This window comes from Anomaloglossus baeobatrachus, chromosome 6, assembly GCF_048569485.1.
Source record: "Anomaloglossus baeobatrachus isolate aAnoBae1 chromosome 6, aAnoBae1.hap1, whole genome shotgun sequence".
In the NCBI taxonomy this organism is placed as follows: Eukaryota; Metazoa; Chordata; class Amphibia; order Anura; family Aromobatidae; genus Anomaloglossus; species Anomaloglossus baeobatrachus.
The window spans coordinates 426,534,430-426,552,070 of NC_134358.1; the positions used below are offsets into that span (position 1 = coordinate 426,534,430).

The 17,641-nt window shown below is 49.2% G+C and overlaps 1 protein-coding gene and 1 long non-coding RNA gene across 5 annotated transcripts in view; one reads left to right on the plus strand and one right to left on the minus strand.

Moving 5' to 3' along the window:
* The window catches only part of ULK4 (unc-51 like kinase 4), a 1,163,168-nt gene extending 1,152,947 nt beyond the window's left edge, over positions 1-10,221 (minus strand). Inside the window, exon 1 of one of the 4 annotated variants that reach the window (XM_075315178.1) lies at positions 10,160-10,221. The gene's annotated coding sequence lies outside the window, so the exon portion shown is untranslated. Of the gene's footprint in view, positions 1-8,641; positions 8,712-9,897; positions 10,114-10,159 lie in introns of those variants that run through there. The other 3 variants (XM_075315180.1, XM_075315177.1, XM_075315179.1) reach the window with 3 other exon arrangements.
* Positions 10,222-10,463: 242 nt separating this feature from the next.
* Positions 10,464-17,641, plus strand: part of LOC142243344 (uncharacterized) — a 106,362-nt gene continuing 99,184 nt past the window's right edge. Inside the window, exon 1 of the long non-coding RNA XR_012724352.1 lies at positions 10,464-10,962. This is a non-coding gene — a long non-coding RNA (uncharacterized LOC142243344). The remainder of the gene's footprint in view (positions 10,963-17,641) is intronic.

The window sequence follows — 17,641 nt, forward strand, 5'->3', positions numbered from 1 at the left end:
TTTGGTAAAGGTTAAACCAGTACGTGGGAAGGTGCACTTAAAGTGAACCTGTCAGGTGCAATATGCACCTAGAACCACGAGCAGTTCTGGGTGCATATTGCTAATTCCTGCCTAACTGTCCCTGTATCTATTAGCATAGATAAAGAGATCTTTAGAAAAAGTATTTCTAAAGATCCTTTATGATATGCTAATGAGCGCAGGGACTAGTCGCAAGAGCGTTATATCCCCCGACTAGTCAGCCCTCTTAGCATGTTAGCACACCCACGGGGGCGTGCTAACATGTTATTCAATGCTCATTGCCAGCGTCATTGGCGATGATGCGCGTACCTGTGTCTATTGTCTCCACCTCAAACGCTGTGTTTAGGCTCAGTGCACTACACCTTTCTGAAGCCGGGACTTGTACAGCTGGCTTCATAGTGCGCATGACCGGAAGCGCCCAGCATTCAGAGGCGCACTGAGCTTAAACCCCACATCTGAGGCGGAGACAATGGATACAGGTACGCACATCATCGCCGATGACGCTGCGCAATGAATAGCATGTTAGCACGACCCCGTGGGCGTGCTGCCATGCTAATAGGGCAGACTAGTCAAGGGAACTAACGCCCTTGCAGCTAGTCCCTGCACCCTTTAGCATATCATAAAGGATCTTTAGAAATACTTTTTCAAAAGATTCCTTTAGCTATGCTAAAAGATACAGGGACAGTTAGGCAGGGATTAGCAATATGCACCCAGAACTGCTCGTGGTACTGTATGCATATTCCACCTGACAGGTTCCCTTTAAATGATTAGCTCTGTCATGCACTGAGCGCCTGTGCTTGGTTTGAACAGTCATTCTGTGCCGACAGATTTCCTTTATATACGTTTTCCATTACATTGATGGGCTATTCTTAGGACTGAATAGAAATAACTGATTGGAGGAGGTCCGGCACTCCCCCACAATCTGCAGTTGTCAGCAGCTGGATGTATAGAAAGTCTGGATTGGAAAACCACGGTTTTGTCACTCTGGATAGTGGCCACTGCCAGGTGCTGTAGATCAGATCTTGTCACACTTCCCAGCACATGTTAGAGCCAGCAAGGGTTAATTTATCTCCTCTCAGTCCAGCACTCAACCTCTGGTATAGGCTAAAAAAGAGAGTATAAATCACTCCACACACCGTGTCACCCCTCATCAATCACACGAGGTGATGAGTCCCCGAAATATACCACAATCAGCAAGGTCACACTCTCTGTGTAAGGCTGGTTTCAGACATCCGTGTTTTAGGTACGTGTGACATCCGTTTTTAACACGTATGTCACACGTACCCATGTTAAGCTATTGTGTACTCTCACACGGCCGTGTTTTCACACCGTGTGGCCCTGCTATTTCACACGGAGACATGCCTGTTTTTTCTCCAGCAGCATGGGTGTCACACGGACCGCACACTGATGTGATCCGTGTTACATAAGTGTGACACGTACCGCAGAAAACACAGGTTTTTAAATAAAAAGATTTTCTATATTTACCTGTATCCAGCGATGCTGTCTCCGGCTCTGCTGCCTCCCGCTCCTGACCCCCGCTCATTATTTTCATTGATTATTCACCGCTGTGAGCAGCTGGGGGCAGGGGCATAGCGGTGACAGCGCTGGAGACAGCACAGCTGGGGACAGCATCGCTGCTGACATCGCTAGTGACAGGTGAATATACTGCCAGCAGTGTGTGCAAGGACATCCAGGAGGTCATCGGATTTCCCAATGAACTCTGATGACCTCCTGATGACACCCCTGCGACAACTGCGCTACAGTGAGTGTCACGATGGTGACTTCCAGGGGTTCATGAGAGTTCATTGGGAACCCTGATGAGTCCCTGGATGTCACTGCACAAACTGCTGTATACTCACCTGTCACCGGCGATGCTGTCCTCGGCTGTGCTGTACCCAGCCTGTCCCCGCGATGCTCCGGCTTCCAGATCCTTAGGCAGTGAATGATCAATGAAAATAATGAACGGGGATCAGGAGCGGGAGGCAGCATCGCTGGATACAGGTAAATATAGAACATCTTTTCATTACAGAGACACGTGTTTTACCCGGTACGTGTCACACGTATGCAAACACGGATGTCACACGTATGACCATAACCATGCGTGTGACTGGTACCTGATTAAACACGGACGTCTGAAACCAGCCTAAGGCTATGGATTCCTTAGAGCTTACAAGGATCAAACTTTTAAAAGTTGTAAGCATTAATATAAAAAATACAGTGCTAACAATAAAAATGGTATAATAGATAAAAACCACCACACAAATATGAAAAAGAGAGAATAAAAAGCGAGACATAACTTTAGATTGGAACATTTAGATATTTCTGTTATCTTCGGTTTCCTTAAGGGAAGGAGAAATGAAATATGGATCACATCAGCACAGGCCGAGCCCACATGTGAACCGCGTCCTGTTGTGTCACCCAGGTTTAGGCCCCTTTCACACAGTTTTTTACCATCAGTCACAATCCGTCGTTTTGTGAAAAAAAACGGATCCAGCGCTGGATCCGTTTTTTTGTCATTGAGTTGTATGAGTGACGGAATGCGACGGATGGCCTTGCGTTTCATCCGTCGTGCGACGGATCCATCTAAAAGTGATTGTCCTGTCGACGGAGAAGATGTCCACATGAACGTTTTTTGTGTGCATCCAAAACACGGATGGCGATGGATCCGTCGGTGTCCGTCGTTTGTTATAATGGAAGCCTATGGGCGCACCATCCAATGCACTCCGTCAAATGACGGATTCCGGCGACAGATCCATCTTTTAGTAACAGAGCATGCTCAGATGCGTAAATTCCATTCTGGTCAGAAAAGTATCTCACTCACTCTCGTCCGGGATGGGTTCATATAGGTTTTCAATGGCAAATGACCTTTGCCATATAAAAAAAAAAAATGACGACGGATCCGTTACATCAGTCACAAGATGGATTGTGACTGATGCAAAAAACTGATGTGTGAAAGAGGCCCTAATATGCCTGGTCCTGCTCCTGTTTCCAGGACTGTCTCACTTATAAATATTCCAATCTCTGCCACTAGACAGTACATCATCAAATTACAGAAAAACGTGACTTCCTATGCTCAGGCCCTGAGTGAAACTAACAAACATCTGGAAGACCTAGATAACAGAGGACGCCGTAATAATATCCGAGTGAGAGGTGTCCCTGAGGCCACGGGTAATGAGGATGTCCATGCCATTCTTGAAACCATATTTAACACTGTGCTGGAGCGCCCTACAACTCAAAGGATAAAATTGGACAGAGCGCATAGACCATTACGCCCCAGGGGGCCTCAAAACCAATCTCGTGACATTATTTGCTCCGTCCACGACTTCCAACTAAAAGAGTCCATTATGGCTAAAGCCCGTACCTCAGAGAGAATTAAATACCAAGGGACTCTGATACAATTATTCCCTGATCTTTCTTGGATCACCTTACAGAAAAGAAGACACCTGCAGCCACTTCTTGCATCCTTAAAAGATAAGGGCATCCGATACCGCTGGGGGTACCCGTTTGCCCTCATAGCCTCAAAAGATGGTCGTACGGCTGTGCTACGCTCAACTCGGGACCTCCCAGCTTTCTGCACTGACCTGGGAATCCCTTCACCCTCCCTGGTGGACTGGGAATTGGAGATGCCATCCAGTCCACCCCGTCCAATCTGGCAGCAAGTGGACTCTAAGGGGGGGATCTCCCTCATCACGGCCTAAGGCACGGCCAGCTCCAACCTGAGATGACAATTTTTATTTATTTTGTTTTTCTTCTGGGAACTGGAGCCCCTTGTTTGCATCTATGGTGTCAAGCTGAAGCCCCCTTGGGGGTATTGGGGGGGGGGGGGGTTTCATGCCCTCCCTTGTTTATTACAGGGACTTTGGTTGGTCCTTTCTTTCATTAGTAGCTGTTCACTTTTTCCTTTCCTCTTCTGATATTAATATATCTGGTTATGACTCCTCATACTATTTGCATTGGTTTGCTACTAGGGCGGTGAGAATTGAATACTCCCCTCTTGTAGATGTTTTGAATTTAGCTGCCGATACTGACTGCGATAGCAGAGTGTCCGTAGCTACAAACCCCCTTTAAGGGTTAGAGTTACCCTGGTTCCTCCTACGGAAGAGTTGGTAAAGGAGGTTATGGTTTATATACTGGTAAAGTTATGCCAATTTTTTCTTCTTTGACCCTGGCCGGAGAGGACGGTGGCGGAGGTAAAGGATTTTGCCCATGGCTTCACTCCTCTCCGGTAACATTTGTGACATGTAAATGTTATGATCTATGTGTTATGTGTTTTGTCATTGTGCTTTCCCATCCCCTATGTGTCTACCCTAATTGTGGTGAGGGAATCCTCTGTACCCCATTGAGAACCACTCAGCATGGGCATTTAGGCAATTTTGAGATGGGCAATACCCGGTTAGCCTTCGTATGTAATGCTAATTTTTCTTTATACTACTACAACTTAAAATATGGTTAAAATTTTAACGTTAAATGTTAAGGGTCTAAACTCAAACATTAAGAGGCGTATGGCACTTGGTGAGATGCGGACCCAGCGAGCTGATGTGGTTTTCTTGCAGGAAACGCACTTGAACCTCAATGGGAACTGCAATTTTGCTAAACATCTGTACCCCACGATTTTTCTAGCCTCCCAGGAAAGGAAAAAAGCCGGTGTGGCGATTTTGATATCAAGAACCTGTCCCATTCAAGTTACTACCTCCCTGGCAGACCCACAGGGTAGATACCTTATCCTACAAGAGACATATAAGGAAGTTCCAATCATTTTGTGTAATATTTACGCCCCTAATACCTCCCAGATCCTCTTTTTGAACCGGGTATTCCTCAAACTCACACGCCTTCCCTCCTCAGCGTGGATTGTGGGTGGAGATTTTAACACTATTTTCTCTGACTCTTTAGACAGGTTGACCATTAACAATCAATTGTCGAGCCCGTCTCAGCGTAAATTGACAGCTGCTTTTCAAAGACTGATCCGCAGGTTTGCCTTATTTGATTTGTGGCGAGTTAAACATCCCTCAGAAAAAACCTTTACCTTCTACTCTCCCCCTCATGGTACACACACCAAGATCGATTTCTTCTTTGGCAACGTTCAAGCCCTTAGATTGACGAGCAGTGTAGATATTGGTGCAATAACGTGGTCAGACCACGCGCCAATGACTCTCACCCTAGATCAGACAACTTCACGTACAAGAGTCTGCCACTGGAGGCTCAATGAGTCCCTCCTCAAGAGAACTCCCTACAGAGACAAACTGGACGCAGGACTGATAGAATACTTCGAGAACAACGAGGGGTCAGCGCCTAATTTTTCCACTGTTTGGGAAGCCCATAAGGCCGTCTTTAGAGGGCAATGCATAGCATTAAGCTCCCGTATCAAAAGAGATAGACTATATCAGAGAAATCAGCTTCTCAGAAGTCTCAGAGACTTAGAAAATAGGGTGGCCCTTAACCCATCAATATGTACCTTTAGAGCTATGGTAAAGACCCGCGCCCAACTGAAAGATCTAGCGGTCAATATAACAGAAAAATTACTACTTTATAGTAGGCATAAATACTATGACAAAGGAAATAAATCTCACTCCCTTTTGGCCCGCCAACTTAGAGAGGATAGGGGGAACTCATCCGTTTATGCCTTGAGAGATTCGGGGGGGAATATTTTCTATGACCCCACTAAAGTTGCAAAGATCTTTCAGGATTATCTGTCGAGACTGTACTCTTTGTCTAGCTCTCTTCCTGCAGACCCAGGAAAACAGAGGGAGCTAATCCACTCCTTTCTTGAGCAATGTAAGCTGCCTACTCTTAGGCTACTTTCACACATCCGGTTTGAGCAGTGCGGCTCAATCCGGCTGTGAAAACTATGCAACGGATGCGGCGAAAACACCGCATCCTTTGCATAAGTTTTTACATGCGGCCCGTCCGGTTTTTTCCGGTTGCGGCATGCTACTGAGCATGTGCAGTGGAAAAAACCGCATGCGGCGAGCGGATGCGGTTTTTTTCCGCATCGCGCCGCATCCGGCCTCCATAGGTATGCATTGAAAAATGCGCTGCAGCGGCCGGATGCGGCGCAATGCGGTGTTTTTTGCCGGAGCAAAAAACGTTGCAGGGAACGTTCGATCCGGCCGCGGCATCGGCTAAATCTGCCGCATGCGGCAAAAACCGGACCGAACGCAAGCCCCTGCGGCACAATACGGCACTAATGTATGTCTATGCAAAAAAAAACGCAACCGGCGTTACAAAAGCCGGTTGCGGTTTTTCTGCAGAACGCCGTATTGTGCCGCAGAGCAAAAATCCGGATGTGTGAAAGTAGCCTTACTAAGAATGCTGCAAACACACTGAATAAAGAAATCACGTGTGAAGAGGTACTTAAATTACTTCCTAATGGAAAATCACCGGGTCCAGATGGTCTGACATATTTTTACTACAAGGCATTTGCGGATCGACTTACCCCTTATTTAGTTAAATTATTTAATAGCTTCCTCACGGGCTTCCCTATACCCACAAATATGTTACATTCTTATATTACGCTTATACCCAAACCGGGGAAGGATGCTCTGGAATGTGCCAATTATAGGCCCATAGCACTACTTAATGCTGATTTGAAAATCTTTACTAAACTACTGGCTCTACGTCTTTCGGTCCTGCTCCCTCACCTAATACACAAAGACCAGGTGGGTTTTGTCCCATGTAGACAGGGAGGGGACAATACCAGGAAGATCATTGACTTAGTAGAAGTTGTTAATAAGACAGAGAGTGAAGCACTCCTTCTTAGTTTGGATGCGGAGAAGGCGTTTGACCGTCTGGGGTGGCCATTCATGTTCGAAACATTGCATCATTTTGGAATTTCGGGTGCATTCATTACTGCCCTGAAAAGTCTATATTCATGCCCCTCAGCCTCGGTCAAGCTTCCTTATGCCACATCCCAACCCTTTCAAATACACAATGGCACTCGTCAGGGATGCCCTTTGTCCCCCCTTCTCTTTGTTATGTGTATTGAGCCATTGGCTGCTGCTATTCGCATTGACCCTAATATACGTGAAGTAATGGTGAGAGACAAGGAGTTTAAGCTATCCTTATATGCGGATGATGTCCTATTGATTTTGTCCCAACCACATACCACCCTCCCGAATTTGCATTCCCTATTGCTACAATTTGGAAGGCTGTCAGGGTATAAGGTCAATCAGAACAAAACGGAAGCTTTGCCTATTAATATTCCACAGGGGCGAGGTTCTTCCTTACAGGAAAACTACAATTATAAATGGAAAAATATATCCTTGACATACCTGGGGATACAACTAACATCTAAGTATAAGCTTTTGTATCAGCAGAACTATCCTAGCTTATTTACTGAGATAAAAAGGCTCCTGCTCAATTGGAACAAGCTCCCATTGTCTCTGTTTGGAAGAATCTCTGCAGTCAAAATGTCTGTCTTGCCGAAGCTACTTTACCTATTTGAGACCCTTCCGGTGTGTGTACCATACAAAGAGTTGTGCAGCATTTAGTCTATTATACTTCAATTTGTTTTGGCCCACAAGAGACATAGAATTAAGAAAACGACTTTGTTTGACAGTAAACTGAGAGGAGGCCTAGGGGTCCCTGATATTACAAGGTACTATTGGGCAGTACACTTACGTCACATCCCTGCATGGTCTAATCGCAGTGCCTTCTCTAGATGGATGGAAATAGAGAAGTTATGGCTGGCCCCAATACACCCCAATTCCTACCTCTGGGGCACCTCATCAAACAAGCCTGACCCACATACTCTGGGCCCTATAGCCTTCACGAAAAGGATATGGGACTGTTGTGTCAAAAAGTTTCCACTTCAATCCGAACACTCTCCATTGACTTCTTTTCTTTTTAATCCCAGAATGCCGGACGGTATGCAGGGTACAGCGACTAAAACATGGTTTGACAGGAAGCTCTTTTGCTTTGCTGACATAGTAGACGCACACTCCAGAGTCCTTCTCCCCTACGCCACCATAGCTGATAAATTTAATCTCCCTGGCAATTCCCAATATCGCTATTTACAAGTTAGACACCTGATGCACTCCCTTTTTACCTCCCTAGAAGTCTCCACCCCTACACTTTTTGAGAGATTATGCAGAGCTGGGGTCTCTACTAAAGGCCTCATCTCAGATATATATCGTATTTTAATTACCCCCTGCCCAAGAGACAAGCCAGATCATACATATATGAGGAAATGGGAAGATTTCCTTGGTGAGACCATTCCCTTGTGTATGTGGAAACGGATCTGGGATACGGCCTCTAAGACATCTTCATGCTATGTCTATAAGGAAAATCAGTATAAATTACTTATGTATTGGTATCACACACCATCACTACTACATAAACTAAACCCAGCTATACCTGACAATTGTTGGAGGTGTGGAGCCACAGGAGGAGACATACCGCACATATTCTGGGTATGCCCCAATATCCAGCGTTTCTGGAGGTTGGTGCAATCCCTTATATATAAAGTAACTGACCTTCGGGTTTCCCTGGATCCTAAATTCTATCTATTAAATATACCACTTGTTCAGCTGGGGAAAAGAGTGAAGCGGTTATTGTTACATATAACTACAGCAGCTAGATGTCTGATTGCCCGCAACTGGAAGTTAGCTCATCCACCCTCACTTACCGATCTCCAATCTCGGATCCAAGATGTGAGAAGGATGGAGTATCTATCTGCCTTGTCAAATAACACAGTAGATCATTTTGAGAGTGTTTGGTCACTCTGGGACACTTATTGGGCCAATAAAGAATAATAGTGAGGTATGGTCTTGATGGAAGCCTGATATATTCACCCTCCCCACTCCACCCCCCCCTTCCTTAAACTTCCCTGTTTAGTCTTGTATTGTTTGTCTTGTCACATCCCCTGTTTTTATTGTATCAGTGGATAATAAGATATGTATACTGATTTTTGGTTTACAGTTATCGCTCACATGCTTGTGAGACATACCTATGCATCCATGTACTTTTTCCATGTCTGTTAAAAAATGTAATAAAACATTCAGTTATAAAAAAAAATAATATTCCAATCTCTGGTCTGTAGGTCTCCGGACAGAGCTTATTTAGGGGTGAGCACCTGGCATAATAAATGCCCTGTTTCCTCCCAACACTGCTTCCTATAGTGAATAGAGAATGTCACCCCGGCTACAAGGGCCCATCAGGCTTGCAGCTCAGACTCACCACTGACACCCCCTGCATTCTCATGCACCCCCCCCCATATTCTCATGCACCCCCCCCCCCCGTATTCTCATGCGCGCCCCCCCCATATTCTCATGGACATCCCCCCGTATTCTCATGCACATTCCCCCGTATTCTCATGCACATTCCCCCGTATATTCATGCACGTCCCCCCGTATTCTCATGCGCGCCCCCCCATGTTCTCATGGACATCCCCCCGTATTCTCATGGATGCCCCCTGTATTCTCATGCACATTCCCCCGTATTCTCATGCACGCCCCCCGTATTCTCATGCACGCCCCCCCGCATTCTCATGCACGCCCCCCGTATTCTCATGCACGCCCCCCCCGCATTCTCATGCACGCCCCCCGTATTCTCATGCACGCCCCCCGTATTCTCATGCACGCCCCCCGCATTCTCATGCATGCCCCCTTGGTTCGGAGTTCCCTGTGTGTGGAGAGGGCAGACCTATTTACTGCTGCCTATACCCCCTGGTTCTATCCTTCCTGCACACATCCTATCACCTGGGACATAGCACAGACTATGCTGTGGACCTGCAGCAGATTTCTCCTCCCCTGTTATGTAGGAGCCCACAGGACATGAGAGAAGTAATACACACAGCACAGCATGCACTTGCGGGTGATAGCGCAGCCTCTAGAGTGTGATACACAGGAATGGAAATGTAGAGCTGTAGAGGAGACAACACACCTGTAACACCCGGCACCTGGTCCTCACCTGGCCCTCACCTGCAGGACTCCCACCAACCGTCCACAGACTAAACCATTGCACCCACGGGGGAGCTAGTGGAGCCCTGAGTTAGAATAACATTCCTTCTTTTACTTTTTTCCCCCTCACAAATCTTTCTCCGGTTGATGGGTGTTGTGGTAAAGGATGTGATGTAGAGGGAGACGCCACTTACACACACAAGAAAGCTTCCCACCCCTCTGCATGCATTGGAAAAGTCCGTTACCTTAGTAACGAGTAGAAAATAGGACGCTGGAGCGCAGTGATACAGTAATGTGCTGAAGGACCTTCCGTGACGTCAAGCCCACGTGATCAGTTCTGGTCAGCGGCTCGGCTGACATGAGGGAGCAGGGGATGTGCGTGTACAGAGCGGAGTGTGCTGCGCCTCAGTGCACAGACAATTGCCAGACATGAATGAAATAAATGCCCCTGAACTAGGTCTCCTTCACTAGTGCGGAACAAGAGCGCGCACAGACATGGCGCCACACACTGTAGCTAACTGAATCCGGCGCCAATAGCTACACTGGCAATGGTTGCCGGGATACGGGTAGGCGTGGTCTGGTCATACGGTAGGAGTGGTCTGGTCCCCTCCACCATCGAGGCTCCGCCCACCTCCCCTGACAGAACGGTTGATGTGATGACGTCACCGTCCCTGCAGCACGTCACCTGTCTGAGGCATGGAGATAGCGGGATCTGCTCTCACATAGGACGGGCCCCCCATCCCTCCCTCCTCCGCCCCGCACGGCAGCCCCCGCTGTGACCTCACTGGCCGGCACGACGCCCCCTTTCTTCTCACTCCTGTTACTGCCAAAGGGAGCAAGGGGCGGAGGGCTGCAGCCAGAGACAAAAAAAGACCGGCCGGCGAGAGCCCGGATTGTGTGCGCCGTCCCTGCACCATCAGATCGGTCCCGGCTTACAGAGGACTCCGTGCGCCTGCCCTGCCAGATGTGACATTGTGCGACTTGTAGTGTGGACCCATCCCCTGAGGCTCAGCCGGGATCCCTCCGCAGAGCGGCAGCTGCTGACCGGGTGAGTCCGCCAAACCGGCATTCTGGGATCGGCACTGTACACTCATCCCCGGTCCTCAGGATGGCAGAGCTGAAAGTCACAGTGCTGTGATCAGAGGTATATAGCCCAGAGTGTGGCGGGTACATAGACCAGAGTGCGCGGGTACATAGCCCAGAGTGTGGCGGGTACATAGCCCAGAGTGTGGCGGGTACATAGTCCAGAGTGTGGCGGGTACATGGCCCAGAGTGTGGCGGGTGCATGGCCCAGAGTGTGGCGGGTGCATGGCCCAGAGTGTGGCGGGTGCATGGCCCAGAGTGTGGCGGGTGCATGGCCCAGAGTGTGGCGGGTGCATGGCCCAGAGTGTGGCGGGTGCATGGCCCAGAGTGTGGCGGGTGCATGGCCCAGAGTGTGGCGGGTGCATGGCCCAGAGTGTGGCGGGTGCATGGCCCAGAGTGCGTGGGTATATAGACCAGAGTGCGTGGGTATATAGACCAGAGTGTGGCGGGTGCGTGGCCCAGAGTGCGCGGGTGCGTGGCCCAGAGTGTGGTGTGTGCGTGGCCCAGAGTGTACATGGTCCAGAGTGTGCGGGTATATAGACTAGACGGGGCTCAGAGTGTACATGTGTATACACTAGACGGGGGCTCAGTGATCAGAGGGGCCCAGAGTCACCCTGAAATAATTACATTGTGCAGTCGGCGTTGTTATATGTCAGTGTCTGCAGCTGTATGGGATCATTGAGATTTGATATCCGATGACATTACTGAGGCCTTATAGTTTCTGCAAATGTGCGATGGAGGATGTGATGTCATGTTTACATGCAGACGGGACAATGGAGGGGACCTGACATGAAAAGTCCAGATATCTGTACATGACGCTTGTTATATAGACATAGGTGTGTGTGTGTGTGTATACGGTATTTGTTATAGATACATGGATGTGTATACGGTATGTGTTATATATACATAGATGTGTGTATACGGTATGTGTTATAGATACATGGATGTGTATACAGTATGTGTTATATATAGATGTGTGTGTATACGGTATGTGTTATACATAGGTGTGTGTGTATACGGTATGTGTGTGTGTGTGTATACGGTATGTTATATATAGGTGTGTGTGTGTGTATACGGTATGTTATATATAGATGTGTGTGTGTGTATACGGTATGTGTTATATATAGATGTGTGTGTGTGTGTATACGGTATGTGTTATATATAGATGTGTGTGTATACGGTATGTGTTATAGGTGTGTGTGTATACGGTATGTGTTATAGGTGTGTGTGTATACGGTATGTGTGTGTGTGTGTATACGGTATGTGTTATATATAGGTGTGTGTGTGTGTGTGTGTGTGTATACGGTATGTGTTATATATAGGTGTGTGTGTGTGTGTATACGGTATGTGTTATATATAGATGTGTGTGTGTGTGTGTGTGTGTGTGTGTGTATACGGTATGTGTTATATATAGATGTGTGTGTGTGTATACGGTATGTGTTATATATAGGTGTGTGTGTGTGTGTATACGGTATGTGTTATATATAGATGTGTGTGTGTGTGTGTGTGTGTGTGTGTATACGGTATGTGTTATATATAGATGTGTGTGTGTGTATACGGTATGTGTTATATATAGATGTGTGTGTGTATACGGTATGTGTTATAGGTGTGTGTGTATACGGTATGTGTGTGTGTGTGTATACGGTATGTGTTATATATAGATGTGTGTGTATACGGTATGTGTTATACATAGATGTGTGTGTGTGTATATGGTATGTGTTATATATAGGTGTGTGTGTGTATATGGTATGTGTTATATATAGGTGTGTGTGTGTATATGGTATGTGTTATATATAGATGTGTGTGTGTGTATATGGTATGTGTTATATATAGATGTGTGTGTGTATATGGTATGTGTTATATATAGATGTGTGTGTGTGTGTGTGTATATGGTATGTGTTATATATAGATGTGTGTGTGTGTGTATACGGTATGTGTTATAGATACATGGATGTGTATACAGTATGTGTTATAGATGTGTGTATGGTATCTGCTGTAGATACGTAGATGTGTGTACACAGGGACGTCTGTGTGTGTATACAGTGAGTGCCATTTCTGTTTCCTTTCCTGTCATTCTTCAAGGTTAATAGATGTGGCAGGATACGGGGGAATATGGTTGATTGCTCGTGCCGTCATTATAAGCAAAACCAGCATTTCCAACCTGCAGTGAGTGTGATACAGTGACTGCTCATTACAGTCTACTGAGCCTTAAAGGGGTATTTCCATCTCCAAGATCCTATTCTAATATGTAGTAGGTGTAATAATAATATTAGTAAATACCTCCAATTAGAAATGTAGTATAGTTCTCCTGATTGGGCTAAGGTCACTTTTCCAGTCATCGTCCGTTACATTGGATCCAGCAGCAATTTGTTGGTGCAGACACAATTTTTTTTTGTCCATTTTTAAATAGTTGATTTTTTCTGGATTAGTTTTTTTTTTAACATTGGAGTCTATGGAAAGCGGCTCCATTAACCGATCGCTATTTATCTTCCATTTGAAATTGAATCACTAAGCAAAAAACATATCCTTTACAAATGAAAGAAAGCCGAAAGAATGAGTAGCAAACCACTAATGGATCCGTTCTCCGTAGACTCCAATGTAAAAAACACAAAAAGGATCCAGCAAAAATCAATTATTAAAAAATGGACAAAAAAAATTGTCTGTACAACTTTTCCATTGGATTGCTGCTGGATCCGTTCTAACAGATGATTACTAGACATGTGAACTTAGCCCTAGATATGTTACTTACCTCATCTGCAGGGTATTGCAGTAACTTAGGGGCACTTTGCACACTACGACATCGCAGCTGCGATGTCGGTGGGGTCAAATGGAAAGTGACGCACATCCGGCGTCGCAGTCGATATCGTAGTGTGTAAATCCTTTTTGATACGATTTTCCGAGCGCAAAAACGTCCAAATCGTATCATCGGTGTAGCGTCTGTCATTTCCATAATTTAGGAAGGACCAATGTTACGATGTTGTTCCTCGCTCCTGCGGCAGCACACATCGCTGTGTATGAAGCCTCAGGAGCGAGGAACATCACCTTACCTGCGTCCTGCGGCTCACGCCGGCTATGCGGAAGGAGGTGGGTGGGATGTTTACATCCCGCTCATCTCCGCCCCTCCACTTCTATTGGCCGCCTGCCGTGTGACGTCGCTATGACGCTGCACGACCCGCCCCCTTAATAAGGAGGCGGTTCGCCGGCCAGAGCGACATCGCAGGGCAGGTGAGTGCTTGTGAAGCTGCCGTAGCGATAATGGTCGCTACGGCAGCTATCACAAGATATCGCAGCTGCGACGGGGGCAGGGGACTATCGCGTGCGACATCGCAAGCATCGGCATGCGATATCTTAGTGTGCAAAGTGCCCCTTAGGTATCCACTGTCACAAGCAACTGTCACTATATGAGTGGTCGTGACCATGGATAGCTAAGCTGCAATGCCCTGCACATGAAGTAACAGACATGGTTAATCAGGAGAACTATACTACATTTCTAATTGGAGGTATTTGCTAAGTTTATTATCTATATATATAATTGCCTTATTCTGTCTGTCTGTCTGTCTGTCATGCTCCGAAATTGTGTCCTTACGGTGACACAAAGCTGATTGGCCGCTGGGCTCGCCATGGCCCCGCCCCCCCCCACGGATTGGCCTCTCGCCCCGGCTCTCTGCAGGCCCCGCCCCCTCACGCAATCCACGCTCGCTCTGGCCCAACTGACACGGAGCCCCGATTCCCAGGTGAGTACACACATCAGATCACACTCACTCTCACACACACCTCACACACACCTCACACATCACAACATGCTGGGATATCGCTTGCTTCTACACCGGCTCCGTCAGGATCCCGGCAGCGCCAGACATAACCTTGCGATGCTGGGATCTTCACGGAGGCCGTGAAAGCTGGTAACCATTATACACATCGGGTAACTAAGGTCCCTTAGTTACCCGATGTGTATCATAGTTACCAGTGTACACCGGCTCACACTCACTCTCATACACACCTCACACACACATCACATCGCATCCACACATCAAGGTCCTGCAGCTGCGGAAAATACAGACACATAACAGCACACACACACACACATACACACACACACAAATCAGATCACACTCACACACACCTCACACATCACATCGCATCCACATACTCACAACATCCTGGGATATCGCTTGCTTCTCGGCCTCGATACTGTGCTGTTGTGATCTTCCAGGACCTGCGGGAGGATCACATGGCCAGAAGCATGTGATATCCCCGGATGTTGTGAGTATAAGCGCGTATGTGCGATATCGTCAGTGTCTGTGTGTGTGAGTGGATGCGATCGGGTGTGTGTGAGTGGATGCGATCGGGTGTGTGTGAGTGGATGCGATCGGGTGTGTGTGAGTGGATGCGATCGGGTGTGTGTGAGTGGATGCGATCGGGTGTGTGTGAGTGGATGCGATCGGGTGTGTGTGAGTGGATGCGATCGGGTGTGTGAGTGTCGGCAGAGGAGCACGGCGTGCTGGAGGAGGCTGGGAGCAGAGAGGCTGATCATGGGGAAGGCTGGGAGGAGAGAGGCTGATGCTGGGGGAGGCTGGGAGGGGGAGGCTGGGACGAGGGAGGCTGATGCTGGTGGAGGCTGATGCTGGTGGAGGCTGATGCTGGGGGAGGCTGGAAGGAGAGAGGCTAATGCTGGTGGAGGCTGATGCTTGGGGAGGCTGATGCTGGGGGAGACTGGGAGGGGAAGGCTGATGCTGAGGGAGGCTGGGAGGAAGGAGGCTGGGAGGAGAGAGGCTGATCCTGGGGAAGGCTGGGAACGGGAGGCTGATGCTGAGGGAGGCTGGGAGGGGAAAGCTGATGCTGGGGAAGGCTGGGAGGACGGAGGCTGGGAGGAGAGAGGCTGATCCTGGGGAAGGCTGGGAACGGGAGGCTGATGCTGGGGAAGGCTGATGCTGAGGGAGGCTGGGAGGGGAAAGCTGATGCTGGGGAAGGCTGGGAGGACGGAGGCTGGGAGGAGAGAGGCTGATCATGGAGAAGGCTGGGAGGAGAGAGGCTGATGCTGGGGGAGGCTGGGAGGGGGAGGCTGGGACGAGGGAGGCTGATGCTGGTGGAGGCTGATGCTGGTGGAGGCTGATGCTGGGGGAGGCTGGAAGGAGAGAGGCTAATGCTGGTGGAGGCTGATGCTTGGGGAGGCTGATGCTGGGGGAGACTGGGAGGGGAAGGCTGATGCTGAGGGAGGCTGGGAGGAAGGAGGCTGGGAGGAGAGAGGCTGATCCTGGGGAAGGCTGGGAACGGGAGGCTGATGCTGAGGGAGGCTGGGAGGGGAAAGCTGATGCTGGGGAAGGCTGGGAGGACGGAGGCTGGGAGGAGAGAGGCTGATCCTGGGGAAGGCTGGGAACGGGAGGCTGATGCTGGGGAAGGCTGATGCTGAGGGAGGCTGGGAGGGGAAAGCTGATGCTGGGGAAGGCTGGGAGGACGGAGGCTGGGAGGAGAGAGGCTGATCCTGGGGAAGGCTGGGAGAGGGAGGCTGATGCTGGAGGAGGCTGGAAGGAGAGAGGCTAATGCTGGTGGAGGCTGATGCTTGGGGAGGCTGATGCTGGGGGAGACTGGGAGGGGAAGGCTGATGCTGAGGGAGGCTGGGAGGAAGGAGGCTGGGAGGAGAGAGGCTGATCCTGGGGAAGGCTGGGAACGGGAGGCTGATGCTGAGGGAGGCTGGGAGGGGAAAGCTGATGCTGGGGAAGGCTGGGAGGACGGAGGCTGGGAGGAGAGAGGCTGATCCTGGGGAAGGCTGGGAACGGGAGGCTGATGCTGGGGAAGGCTGATGCTGAGGGAGGCTGGGAGGGGAAAGCTGATGCTGGGGAAGGCTGGGAGTACGGAGGCTGGGAGGAGAGAGGCTGATCCTGGGGAAGGATGGGAGAGGGAGGCTGATGCTGGAGGAGGCTGGAAGGAGAGAGGCTAATGCTGGTGGAGGCTGATGCTTGGGGAGGCTGATGCTGGGGGAGACTGGGAGGGGAAGGCTGATGCTGAGGGAGGCTGGGAGGAAGGAGGCTGGGAGGAGAGAGGCTGATCCTGGGGAAGGCTGGGAACGGGAGGCTGATGCTGAGGGAGGCTGATGCTGAGGGAGGCTGATGCTGAGGGAGGCTGGGAGGGGAAAGCTGATGCTGGGGAAGGCTGGGAGGAAGGAGGCTGGGAGGAGAGAGGCTGATCCTGGGGAAGGCTGGGAACGGGAGGCTGATGCTGGGGAAGGCTGATGCTGAGGGAGGCTGGGAGGGGAAAGCTGATGCTGGGGAAGGCTGGGAGGACGGAGGCTGGGAGGAGAGAGGCTGATCCTGGGGAAGGCTGGGAGAGGGAAGCTGATGCTGGAGGAGGCTGGAAGGAGAGAGGCTGATGCTGGCGGAGGCTGATGCTGGGGAGGCTGGGAGAGGGAGGCTGATGCTGAAGGAGGCTGGAGGCTGGGAGAGGTAGGCTGAGAGAAGAGAGGCTGATGCACACACACACACACACACACACACACACACACACACACACACACACACACACACACTGGGAACCACAAACAACTGCCCTAAACAGACACCCACACACACAGACAACGCTGCACACACACAACACCCAACACACAAACACCGCGGCACACACAAATATACGCACATACCGCACAACAC